Source organism: Primulina tabacum, chromosome 8 (assembly GCF_025594145.1).
Source record: "Primulina tabacum isolate GXHZ01 chromosome 8, ASM2559414v2, whole genome shotgun sequence".
In the NCBI taxonomy this organism is placed as follows: domain Eukaryota; kingdom Viridiplantae; phylum Streptophyta; class Magnoliopsida; order Lamiales; family Gesneriaceae; genus Primulina; species Primulina tabacum.
The window spans coordinates 34,402,683-34,414,714 of NC_134557.1; the positions used below are offsets into that span (position 1 = coordinate 34,402,683).

Below are 12,032 nucleotides of genomic sequence, written 5' to 3' on the forward strand. Positions count from 1 at the left end.
GGAGTTGTCCCACCTGCTGGACCATTCCTTGGATCCGGAAAAGGGCATTGAGCGATGCGGTGGCCCATTTTTCCACAACGGAAACAAGCTCCAGAATTCTTACAGCATTCACCAGTATGATTGAATCCACAATTTTGGCACTTGACTCCCTCTTTTCTTGATGAAGAAGAAATGGTTCCTTTAACTGGATCACTGGTGAATTGGTTACTTGAAAGCCTAGCCCTCTTGAATTGTTGGCCCGGTTGGTATTGGCTTGACTGAGGACGTTTGAGTTTGTTCTCACCTTCATGCCTCTTAATGTCATTCTCAGCCCTGATGGCGGCTCCCATCAATTCATCAAAACTGTTGGGCTCGATAACGGCAAGGGCAGATTGAATACGGCTGTTCAATCCCTTCTTGAAGCGATGAATCTTCAAGGCCTCGTCTCCCATGATGGTTGGGGAGTAAGTTCCCAATGAGTGGAACTTAGATGAATACTCCACCACTGACATGTTTGGTTCTTGAACCAAGCTTTCAAATTCTGACAGCTTCTGCACTCGGACTACTGTCGGGAAGTACTGCTTCAGAAATGCCTCTCGGAACCTTTGCCAAGTGATATGTCCCACCCTTACCATAGCTGGTGAGACTCCTTCCCACCATTTGGTTGCTTTATCCACAAGAAATGGTGTGATCATATCTACTCTGATCCCTTGTAGAACCTCAAGTAGTCGAAGATGATTCTCCACCTCTTTCATCCAATTTTGTCCAACCTCAGGATCGGAGCTTCCATCGAAGTTAGGGACTCTTGCTCTTCGGAGAGCCTCATAGTGCTGTTTCGTCCCATTCTGAGCTGGAGGTGGTGGCGGTGGCTGATTAGCATTAGGGTTCACTAACCCTTGTAGCGTGGTTGCCACAATCGTGGCTATAGCCATCAAGTACACCTGACTGAGGCCAACTGCTGATGGTTGCTGTGGTGGTTGTTGTGCATCTTCTTCATTGCGGTTGTTGTTACGAAGGTTGTGATTGTTTCTTACTGGTCTTCCGTCCATTTCCTACAAATACGAAAGTTCTAAGGTTGATGGAAAAATATGGACTCAAGAAAAAAAACACAATGATTGAGTAATTGCTCAAAATTTGGATATGAAACCAATGGCTAAAAATAACTTTTATTGATTTCTCAAGAAAGTGCAATTACAACTGAACTTCGAAATAAAAACAGAAATGCAAATGGAACAAGTGTTATTACAAAGAACTACTACTGACGTTCTAATCTATCACTTCTCCCAAATCTAAATCCATAGGATACTCTTAAACTTCTTCTTCTTCTTCGGGATCCTCCTCGGGTTCATCTTCATGGTTGGCTATTACTGCTTCTAGATGTTCAATATGATCATGCAGAACTGCATTCTGGTCACTAAGAACTTCCACAGTATCCTGCAGCTTTTGAATCTGAGCATCATATTGGTTATGCTGGTGCACGAGTTGATGGTTTTGATCCTTAAGTACTTGGATCTTCTCAACCAAGGTATCACGTAATTCGATTAACTCTGCAACAGTCTCTTGGGAGGTTTCGAACTCCTCTTGAGCTTTCCTATTCCCCTCTTCTGCCTCATGCAGATATTGAGCATATATTTGAACATCACTTCTTAAGTGTTCTGCTCGACGCTCTAATTCATTCTTGTCCAGCTCTAGGCAGTAGTTATGTTCTTTTAGTTTCTGTAGCTTCCTCTCTAAGCTTTTAATGTAGCTATTCTGGTCAGCCATATCCTACATCCAAAACATGAGGGTAAGGGTTCAGAAATGATCTTCAAGAATACAGGTAAAGTTATAGACGAATACTGGAATGAACAAAATCAGTAAGCCTATAACATTCAGTAGTAGAAAATAGCCCAAAATTTTTCGGTCTCAGAATTACGTGAAAAATTTACTAAAAATCCTTCACATCAAGAACATGAATGGTACCAAGTTTGGTGTAAAAATGCTAAGTCATTTGGAAATGAAAATTCCTCAAAATTTCGAAAAGTTGGAAAATTTTACGAAAATGATGATATCACTATCTTAAAGAAGGATTTTGGGATTTGTCGGCAGGTGCTAGAACAATTGAATGGTTTTAGGTTAGGTTTTCCTCGTCGAGAGCTTTCCAACGCCTACTCATAATAGTAAAAATTCCTCCTGGATCAAAAGTTATGGCCGTTTGAAGTTTGCGCGAAAAACACCTCAACTTACATACCATTTGCAAGGTCTACTGCATTCGCTTGCTGGAATACACTGTCTACTGCAATTCTGATGCTACTGCAATCAGTCTGCTGCTTTTCCAGCATTGTCTGCTGCTTTCCAGCACTATTAGAACCAGTCTGCCTGCATTCCGAGTCTACTGACCCAATCTTCTGCATTCAGATCTACTGGTTTCCTTCTGCTGGTTCTGGTTTTCGGGCTACTGGTTTTGGGTCTACTGAAATTTTTTTTTTAGACATGCTGCTGAAACAATCAGAGCTCTACTGTATTCTGATTTATTTCCCTACTGATTTTCCTAACTGTACGTAGTTAGTCTATCATTTCAGTAGTCTATTACAGTAGTTTATTTTCGGTAGTCTATTTCAGTAATTTTCAGAACTTATTCCCAGAAGTCTATCAGAACTTATTACTTCTAGTTCATCCTCCCCAGATTATGAAACCCGGTTTTGCTCTGATACCACTTCAATGTCACGCCCCGGGACGGGGGTGGGTTGACACCAGCGTTCCTCTAGAATTTACATTCGAAAACAACAAGTCTCAGAAGTACAAAATTCAGAAACCAGTCTTTTATTCATAATAATCATTGTCTGATACAAACTCAATGATAAATGTTTTACAGCGGAAATATATCACCAGCCCCAAAACTGAAGTTGCTCCTCTTCTTCTAACAACTCTTCATCGTTCTTATCTGAGATGAGTTTGGTGGGTGAGTGATATGATTGTCACTCAGTAAGCGGGGGCAGGAATAACTCTCAGTTTTCGAAATCATTTTCATACAGAAACAGTAATACGAATAATATACAGAAATTCTCATTTTCATAACAGAAATCAGTATTCAGTATTCGGAAATCAGCAATCAGTATTCAGAAATCAAGAATCAGAAGTTTAACAAGTAAGCACTGAGCACGTTCGTGAATTTCATGGCTAAACTGATATCAGTCCCCTATATGTTCTCTCATCTAAGGGGTGAAGCCAGTAATCAGTAATCAGTAATCAGTAGTGTTCAGAATATATATTCCTACCATTAGTTCACTAAGTTTCAGTGCTTCAAAATCAGATATCAGAAATCAAGAATATACGTTTGCTTTAAAACAGAAATCGTCAAATGCGTTTCAAGATATTTATACATAAGCCCACTTACAGTAATTTGCTAAAAGTGTTTCGGTTGAAGTCTGAAATCTGCTTCTTCTTGCTACTGGTTTCTGCTGCTCGAAAATCAGCACTATCTTAGCTCGAAAATTCAAGTGATAATCTCAAGATTTGTGTAACCCATTTCAGAGGTTTGAGAGTGTTATATATAGGCAAAATTCTGACTGTTAGCCTACCAATTAATGGTCATAATCTGCCATTAACAATCTTTATTCCGTTTTAAATGCTTCAGTTACAAGTCATGGCTGAATTAGTAAATGTCTGCTGAAATTTTGTGCTGCTGCTGCTGTATTCTATCTGCTGGAAAAATACCAGCTTCTGAAATATTAGCTTCTGCTGGAATTTTTAGCTTATGCTGAAATTTGCTAGCTACTGCTACTGCTGGAATTTCAGTTCTCAGAATTCTGAGAAAACTTTCAACACGAAAATTGTAGAACTTTTCGATACCTTCGATTTGACAGTAAATTCGAAATATTTGGATAAAAATTGAGTGAGTTATGATGTTTTTCGTGGGACTACTCAAACTGCGTTTTTCAGAAAATTATGTGTTGATGTGTTTTTGAGATTTCATTGTTGCAGGCTTCGTTGGGGATCGACGGGTGATCGTTGCTATGTCTAGGTATGCTCAGTATGATGTTGGGATGTTATCTGATATGTCGTTTAATGTCGATAGGCACTCGGATGCATTAGAAGTCCTAGGAAGCGAGTTGGTGTCAATTGCCACGTTTTTGGAATTGTATGCGTCGTAGGGTGGACGTCGTTGTTTTGGGCGCTTGTATGAATTTGGTTCGATGTTATGGCATGTTAGGATGGGTCTCGTGGTGTCGGTTCATGGCCCTTACAATCGAGTCTAGGATGATAAGCATTGCATGTATTGGGATTTCGTGAGTTTGCAATTCCCACAGGTACACGGACCCCCACACGGACCAGGGCACGGGGTCCGTGCCTTTGTTTTCTTCTCAATGTCAATTTTCCGAGCATACACGGACCCCCACACGGACTAGGGCATGGGGTCCGTGCCTTCCCCCTTCTGCACGACAAGTTTTACCGAGTCTACACGGACCCGGAGCCGGACCTGGGCACGGGGTCCGTGTCCCTTCTCCTTCCAGAGTATTTCTTTTGGCGTACCTACACGGACCCATACACGGACCCAGGCACGGGGTCCGTGTACTTCATGTTTTGGGAAATTTTATACTTTGCTTTGGGGTTTCATGTCTTGGGTTAGTACGATAATTAAAATGAGGTCAAGTCCCGAGCGTTTTAGAATGCCTTAAGCTATTTAATTGATTCGGGTGCGTACGATTACCTACGTCTAGGTTATGCAAGTTAAGTTTAAATTCATGTTAGTATGTGCAGCAGCGGCCCCAATCGAAGTCCAACAAATCCCTCAATGCCAAGTAAGTATGTTGACGTACAAGAAAAATATTTTCAAGTTTTTGAGGTATGCTAAATGTCTTGTGACCAATTTATGTATGGGATTGGAAAGCGTTAAATCATGAACGGGGACCAACCCACCCCGTTAAATTATGAACGGGTTTAGATCGTAATTGGAAAGCGTTAAATCATGAACGGAGACCAATCAGCCCATTAAATTATGAACGGGGATATCATGTATGTGGCAGTGGATACGTCCCTGTCATCCCAGTACTGTGGTTAGTCTGATCAGGCGATTATGTTATGGGTCACTTGCTTTGAAACATGCCTCTACACAAAAATGATGAAGTTATGTATATGGGTCACTTGCTTTGAAACATGCCTCTACACAAAAATGATGAAGTTATGTATGTTTAAGTTTGTTCGAGTATGCAAGTATGTTTAAGAAAAGTTTATGTTGATGGCACGTCTTAGTATGTATGTACGTATGTTCAAGTTTCTATTATGCAAGTTCAGGTTTTAAGTATGTATGTCCTATTTTAAAGTTGCATGTGATCTTATTATGTAGTAGTTGTTACTCCCAGTTTATATGTGTTGAGTCTTTAGACTCACTAGACTTGATCGATGCAGGTGAGGAGGTTTATGAGGAGACAGGAGGTGGGGACCAAGGAGCAGGCTTGGACTGAGCGGGAGGCTAAACCCGAGGACCGCCATGTTTTTAAGTCTTTATGAAAATGTTCAAATACTTTCGTCAAACTCTATTTTAGATCTTCCTTGAGACGTACAGTTTATTTTATCGAATTTTGAATGCTCATGTTTTTATTTAAGAAAATTTTTAACCCTTCCGCAAATTTTAATAATAAAAACTACGGTACGTCACAGTATTTGTTGATAGATATGACAGCAGGCTGTTTTCAAAGTGGGTAAAATTATTATGAAGCAATGTCCAGTTGATTAGAATACGCTTATGCATTATGTGAATCTTTTCGACTTAGTGGGATATTCTCAATTGTATCCTGGGAAGGAGTTCTTTTTGTTCAATTTTATTTGAACTATTTCGCGGTTGGCACACATATTGTTTTGTTTGATTTTGATGCCAACATCTACCAAGTATGAATTAATGCATTCAAAATTTTCAAAGCAACTGTAGAACGTTGACTATATCGACAAATATACACAGAACACAGCGAAAGTCCCGATCTTTAAAATGTATAGAGATGTTTACATGGTTAAATTTCACAATAGTTTCTGCTTAACATCCAATTCATTTCAGAGACTTTGTGCCATAACTCTAAACTACAGAGTTTTGAACTCTTGAAATTACGTGGCTGGAGAGGAAGATTATCTCCGTTTCATTCTCATATGGATATATATGATTTCTAACAGTAATACTTGATTCTGATTCACAGATTTCTCCTCTGACGTGTCTATTTCAAGATCTTATGGTTCTAGAACTGAATGCCATTGGGTTTGTTCTTCTTGAGGAAATTGAAAGGAAAAAAAATGTAGAGGAAAATATGCCTTTATTCGACGTTAGTGGGAGCAGATCAGTAGCCTTATGCATCAGGCTGGGTTAACATTCCCTGGACCTCCATCTACTAATGGTAGCACACAGTTTGACAATATGATCGATCTGTTTTCTCAGGAAGTTCTAGTCAGCACGTTTGTTGCTGAAGCAGTTGGAAGGGGTCAAGCTTTGGCTGAAGCGGAAGAAGCTGCTGTCTCAATAATTGAATCAAAAGACAGGAGATATCGCGGTTACATGACCGGCTGCAATACTTTGAGACTGTTAATCATGAAATGTCCCAGAGAAATTTTGTGGGTAAGTTTTTCAAATTGGATTTTCTTACTTCGGCCTCCTATAGGGACCTTGGACAATCAGTTGATTCTTGTTTCATGGTAAGAGAATGCCTTGTTGATAAATTGGTTGTTTTCTTGATCTTTTGACCTTAAATTATTCCAACTATTATTCTGAAAAGAGTTGGCATTAGACCTCTCATGTATGTCTGTTTGGTAAGGTTTTTTCGAAAGATTTTAGATGTACACTGTGTAATAATAGTTCTGCGGCTTAGCTGACATCTTTTTGGCGACTCGACCTCAGCTCAAGCTGACCTCATTAGGATATATTATATATGTAAAATTCTAATATTTTCATTCATCACAACGTGATTAATAAAAATTACCTAAATCCTTTTTATGCAGAATTGAAGAGTATGCTTGAGATGAAGAAAACAAGTATATACGTCTCCACCATTTATAGACAAATTCTAATATTTTTTGGTTGATTTCTTTTTATTATTATTATTATTATTATTATTATTATAAACGAAGCAATTACCTCAAATAGTGGCTTCACGGATTGTGCTGCATGCTGGCTTTGAGCTTTTTCCCATAACATTCAATTATTATTTAATATTGGGCATCTCATTCTCATATTCGGGTCGGGTTCCTCGAAATCTCAGGTAGATTTTTATACGATTCGAACCAGAAAAAAAATTAAATACCTGAATTTTGAGGTCAAATTTCAATGTATAAAAAACAGCCGGAAAAATTTCATAGCACAAAACAACAAAAAAAATTTCTAAAACCACATATGGAACCAACGTACATGGTACAGCAATAAAGATTGAAATCGTAGAAATCATGAGAGAGAGATTTGGTGTGACCATGCAATGCAATTATCGTACGCAACAGATACGTGGCATGATCTTGCTTTGGGAAGATGGCTTGATCTTAGGTGTACTTTTGTCTTGTTACAATCCAAATCCTTGCATTGGATCTCCTTTCCTTGAATATTAATGAGTAAGTATACCATTTTTCTCTTCTTTTTTTCCTTCTTACAAGTGATGATCAAATATTTTAATCTGCAGAAAATTCTAATTCCAGGGGAACTTGGGAATAAATGCCAATCTTTGAACTTTTCATACCTGCATGCAAATTTATGTTTTCATAAAGTGAATAATATATTGTTTTTCTCAGACCATCACTAATAATTTCTTCGTACTTGATATTCAGTTTACGTGATATCCAGGATTTTGATTTACTCTTGTGTATGTTGATTTTGCTTGTGTTCTTAGATCAGGAGACTCAACAAGTTGAGACATATACCTGGCATGATGTTGCTTTGGGCAATCAATGAAGTTCCAACCAAGGAGGGTACTACTTGGTTTCATTATGGTGACTGTAGTAAAGTAGTTATTTGAACCATGTTGGGAAAATTGTACATTTATTTCTTGTTTGTGCTCCATTTCGGCTCGTTTGAAATTAAAGCTCAATTATAGTTTGAGCTAAGGGAAATAATTGTTCGAACCATGTTCAACAGTTCAAGCAAAAAATATAATGATTCCAACTTGAACCGAACTCAATCCAACTGAAGTTTTGATTGGATTTTTTTTTTATCTTCGTTTCTATCTCTACTGGTGGTATGGCCAAATTATTTGGATTGCTAGTTTCATCAAAAAGTAAATGCGCAAAACCTTTTTATACTAACTTTATATCTATATTGCTGAAATATACTGCCGTAAGAATGTTTTTCATGACACATACAAAAACTATAACCAAACTATAAGAATGAATAATATATATATATATATATATTTTAAAAATATAAGTGATCAGATATTGACTCTGTGTGTTGATCGATCGGAAGTTGTGCAGGTCTAAACTTGTTCAATCATCTGAATCTCCTTGACTTGTCCATCCTCTTTTGACATTTCTTCAAGCGATTTACCTTTCGCCTCCGGCACCAAAAACGTGAACAGCAGCCCAAGCATATTAATTCCTCCCAGAATAAACAAAGAATTCCTTATCCCAATCCCAGCTGGATACCCTGCATCAGTCTTAGCTTTATCTTGATTCTGTGCAGCGTACAGAAACCCGAATGCACCCACGATCGCCCCCGCCTTCCCAGCTGCAGCCGATATTCCATGGCAAGTGCTCCTGAGTCTCGCGGGAAAAATCTCTGCTGGAACTATAAACATTGTGCTGTTGGGCCCAAAGTTGGCGAAGAAGAACGTGAGTCCATACATTATCAAGAAACCGGTTTTGTTCAAAGTCCAGTGGTGGTAAGGAATTGCCAAAGCGAACATGAAGATTGTCATGAACAGAAACCCCAGAGTTTGGATCATAAAACGGCCTATTCGGTCGATGAGTAAGACGGTGAACCAGTACCCTGGAACCGTGCCGCAGAGTGCTATCAGGAATTGGGAAAAAGAAATCTTGAAAAATTCATCGAGGGCACTCATTGTTTTTGCAAGGTGGAAGCCACCCGACGGCGCTGAAAATCTCTTTTTGAAAGAGGTTTTGGCTGTAGTAAGCTATATCCACAAAGAACCAAGCGCTTGCTGTTCCCAGCAAGTGTAGCCCGTGTCTTCGCAAGAAATCCCTAGAGAATAGTCCGAAGAGTTCTCGATTTTCACCGGGAGGCGAGTGTTCTGAAACCTTTTCCACTTTAATTTCGATATCAATCACTTTCTCCATGTCTTTACGCGCCTGCTCGGTGTTCTTGGCCACCAGGGCAGTGTATCTGGCAGTTTCTGGCATCTTCGTTCTCCAGTAATATGTCAGAACCGCTGGGAGAGCCCCCAACATGAGTACAATCCGCCACACATAATCCGCTTCTGGTGGAGTCGACCCCACCGGATCAACAGCATAAGCTGGAGCAGTATACAGAGCGCGGAAAATACTCGAAACTCCCATTCCCACCACCCCACCACCAAGAATCCCAAACCCTTGCATGGCAAAAACCGCCGCGATGAACGATCCTCGTGTCCTCTTATTGGCATACTCCGCCATGATAGTGGCGGACAGCGGATAATCTCCGCCAATCCCGAACCCAAGCCAGAACCTAAAAAAGCATAGCGTGGTCAACACAGCCTTAGGGGAACTGCCGAACGAAAGACCCGAACCGATAGAGCAGATAGCCATCAGAAACAACGTAAACCCGTACACTTTCTTACGGCCAAATTTATCACCAAGAAGCCCAAAGAAGAGCTGCCCTAATAGGGTTCCGCATAGGGCAACACCGTTGATGGCGGCGGCAGCAACGGGAGGAAGAACCCCAGGTTTTAGAGATCCGGTAACGTGATAGTATATACGTCCAAGAAGCTTTGTGACGAGGGAGACACAGAAAAGATCGTATGCATCGGTGAAGAATCCCATACCGGAGATGATGACTGCTTTGTAGTGATACCATTGAGTTTTGGTCGAATCGAGAGTGGCTAAAACCGTATCCACGGTGGAATCCATGGTTAGAACTTCTGGAAAAGAATCAAATTGGTTTTGAACAAGTAATGGATGTATTGATCTTTGATACTTGCTTGTGAGTATTTTCGTTCATATGTATGTATCTATATATATATATATATATCTATAGGATGAAAAACCGACGCTAAGTTGAGTTCGATTAGGCATAAGAAACTGAAAGAGATTTTGGGTTTGCATGGGATTCCAACGTTATCTCAAATATTTAAATCTTTAGATTAGATTAGATTTACATGTAAGATTTGGTGATCGATATTTCATAACTTTCAAATAATCTAAAAAGTATCAAAAGAGAATAAGTTTCAAAAATTACGTTTCCTTTTTCATTTAAAAAATTAGATCTGGTTGTTCAGTTATTTTACGTGATAAAATATCACATATTTATATATCACCTAAGAAGTCATAAATATTTACTTTTAAGAAAATACTTTTTTTAGTGTTTCAAACAAAATATTAACTTTTGCAATCAAACAATATACCTTTTTTTAAAAATTAGTTTTAATCTCTTGGTTTCTCTAACCTAACGGACTCGTGATGACCTAATTTTTCTTAAATTCTTTGTTCGTCAACGACATTCACATTTAATAATTGTGACCTTTTAAGCTAGTTAATAAGTGAACTATGTAAGAACTAATATTTGTCGATTTATCAAAAATTAAAGCTTGTGATAACTTGTAACGTCGATTCGTTTTCGTTTTAAAATTCGGAAATATTTTTTTAAAAAAAACTCTCATTTTGAAAATAACATTTAAATAAATCGCATGCATGCAATCCTACTTAAAAACATTATTTAAAAGTTATCATAATTAATTATCAATAAAATATACGGAGCAAAGACGGGTAAAAATCCTAACATCAACTGTAAAATGAAACAGCGTATAAATCAATGTATCATCTCCAAAACATAAAATCATATAAGTGCGGAAAATCATAGGCCCTCGGGTCCTGTCGCCCATGAGGTCCGCTGACTCAGAGTCCAGCACCTCCAGTCTCCTCAGAATCTAGCTCACCTGTATCACTCACGCCTAGTGAGTCTAAAGACTCAACACGCCTGTACCAAGAATAACGAGTACATATACAGGCACACAACAATGAAAAATAGCATAATGAACATACATCTCATGTCAGCAGTAAAATCGTATACATAATCATGTCCTGTCGAAACATAATAAAATCATAGCATGCATAATCGTATCAGCATATACGTGTTAAATTATTTAATTTGAATTCCGTTCATTAGCTGTGACTTTCGTATCATCATGTCAGTCGATAGATCCATCTACGTGTAACCGCGGTACCCGACGGCGATGATCATCAGCGACATCATTACCCGCCCACAGAGTCCTGGCCTTACATGTCATCGTGTTTGTCACAACTAAATCACTTCCTTCAAAACGTGTTATCATATCCAACACTTAAATAAAAGCATGCATATACGTAATTTTTCTTTTAAATCAACCATGCACTGTAATTATCATAATTTCATAAAAAAATCATACACGTGATGCGTTAACATTTAAAACATGATAAAATGTGCTCAGGACGCTGCCAGGACCCAAAATATCACCCCGGATGCAAAATAACCATTTTGTCCCCTGGAAACCAAAAATTCGAATGACCATTTTGCCCTTGGAAACCCAAAAATTCTCGTTTTAACCCCGGACTTCTAAAATTGACCAGAAGCTTACCAAACTACTTAAAATGTCCCAAAACATTTTTAAAAGTATCCCTAGACGTAAAGTCGAGCCAAAATCAGAACTTAACAGACTCGTTTTAAAACTTGGACCGGAGTCCAAATTTTAATCCGAATCGACTCAAAATCTAACCAAATCTTTTCCAACTTTTTACAATATTTTAAAAACACTAAAGTGATCCTAAATATATAATACCCAGCTAAAAAATCTCGGTTGAAAATACTCACTGTACCAAAAACTCTCGGCCCTACCTTATTCTTCCTTCTATTGCCTTCCTAAATCTCCAAGCTCACCCCCTATCCTACCTGACGACACCAGCCATGGCTCGGCCTACCAGGG

At 38.8% G+C, this 12,032-nt stretch overlaps 1 pseudogene; it reads right to left on the reverse strand.

The window, feature by feature from the left end:
* Positions 1–8,021: 8,021 nt before the first annotated feature.
* On the reverse strand, positions 8,022–10,014 carry LOC142553939 (inorganic phosphate transporter 1-4-like; annotated as a pseudogene).
* Positions 10,015–12,032: the final 2,018 nt, after the last annotated feature.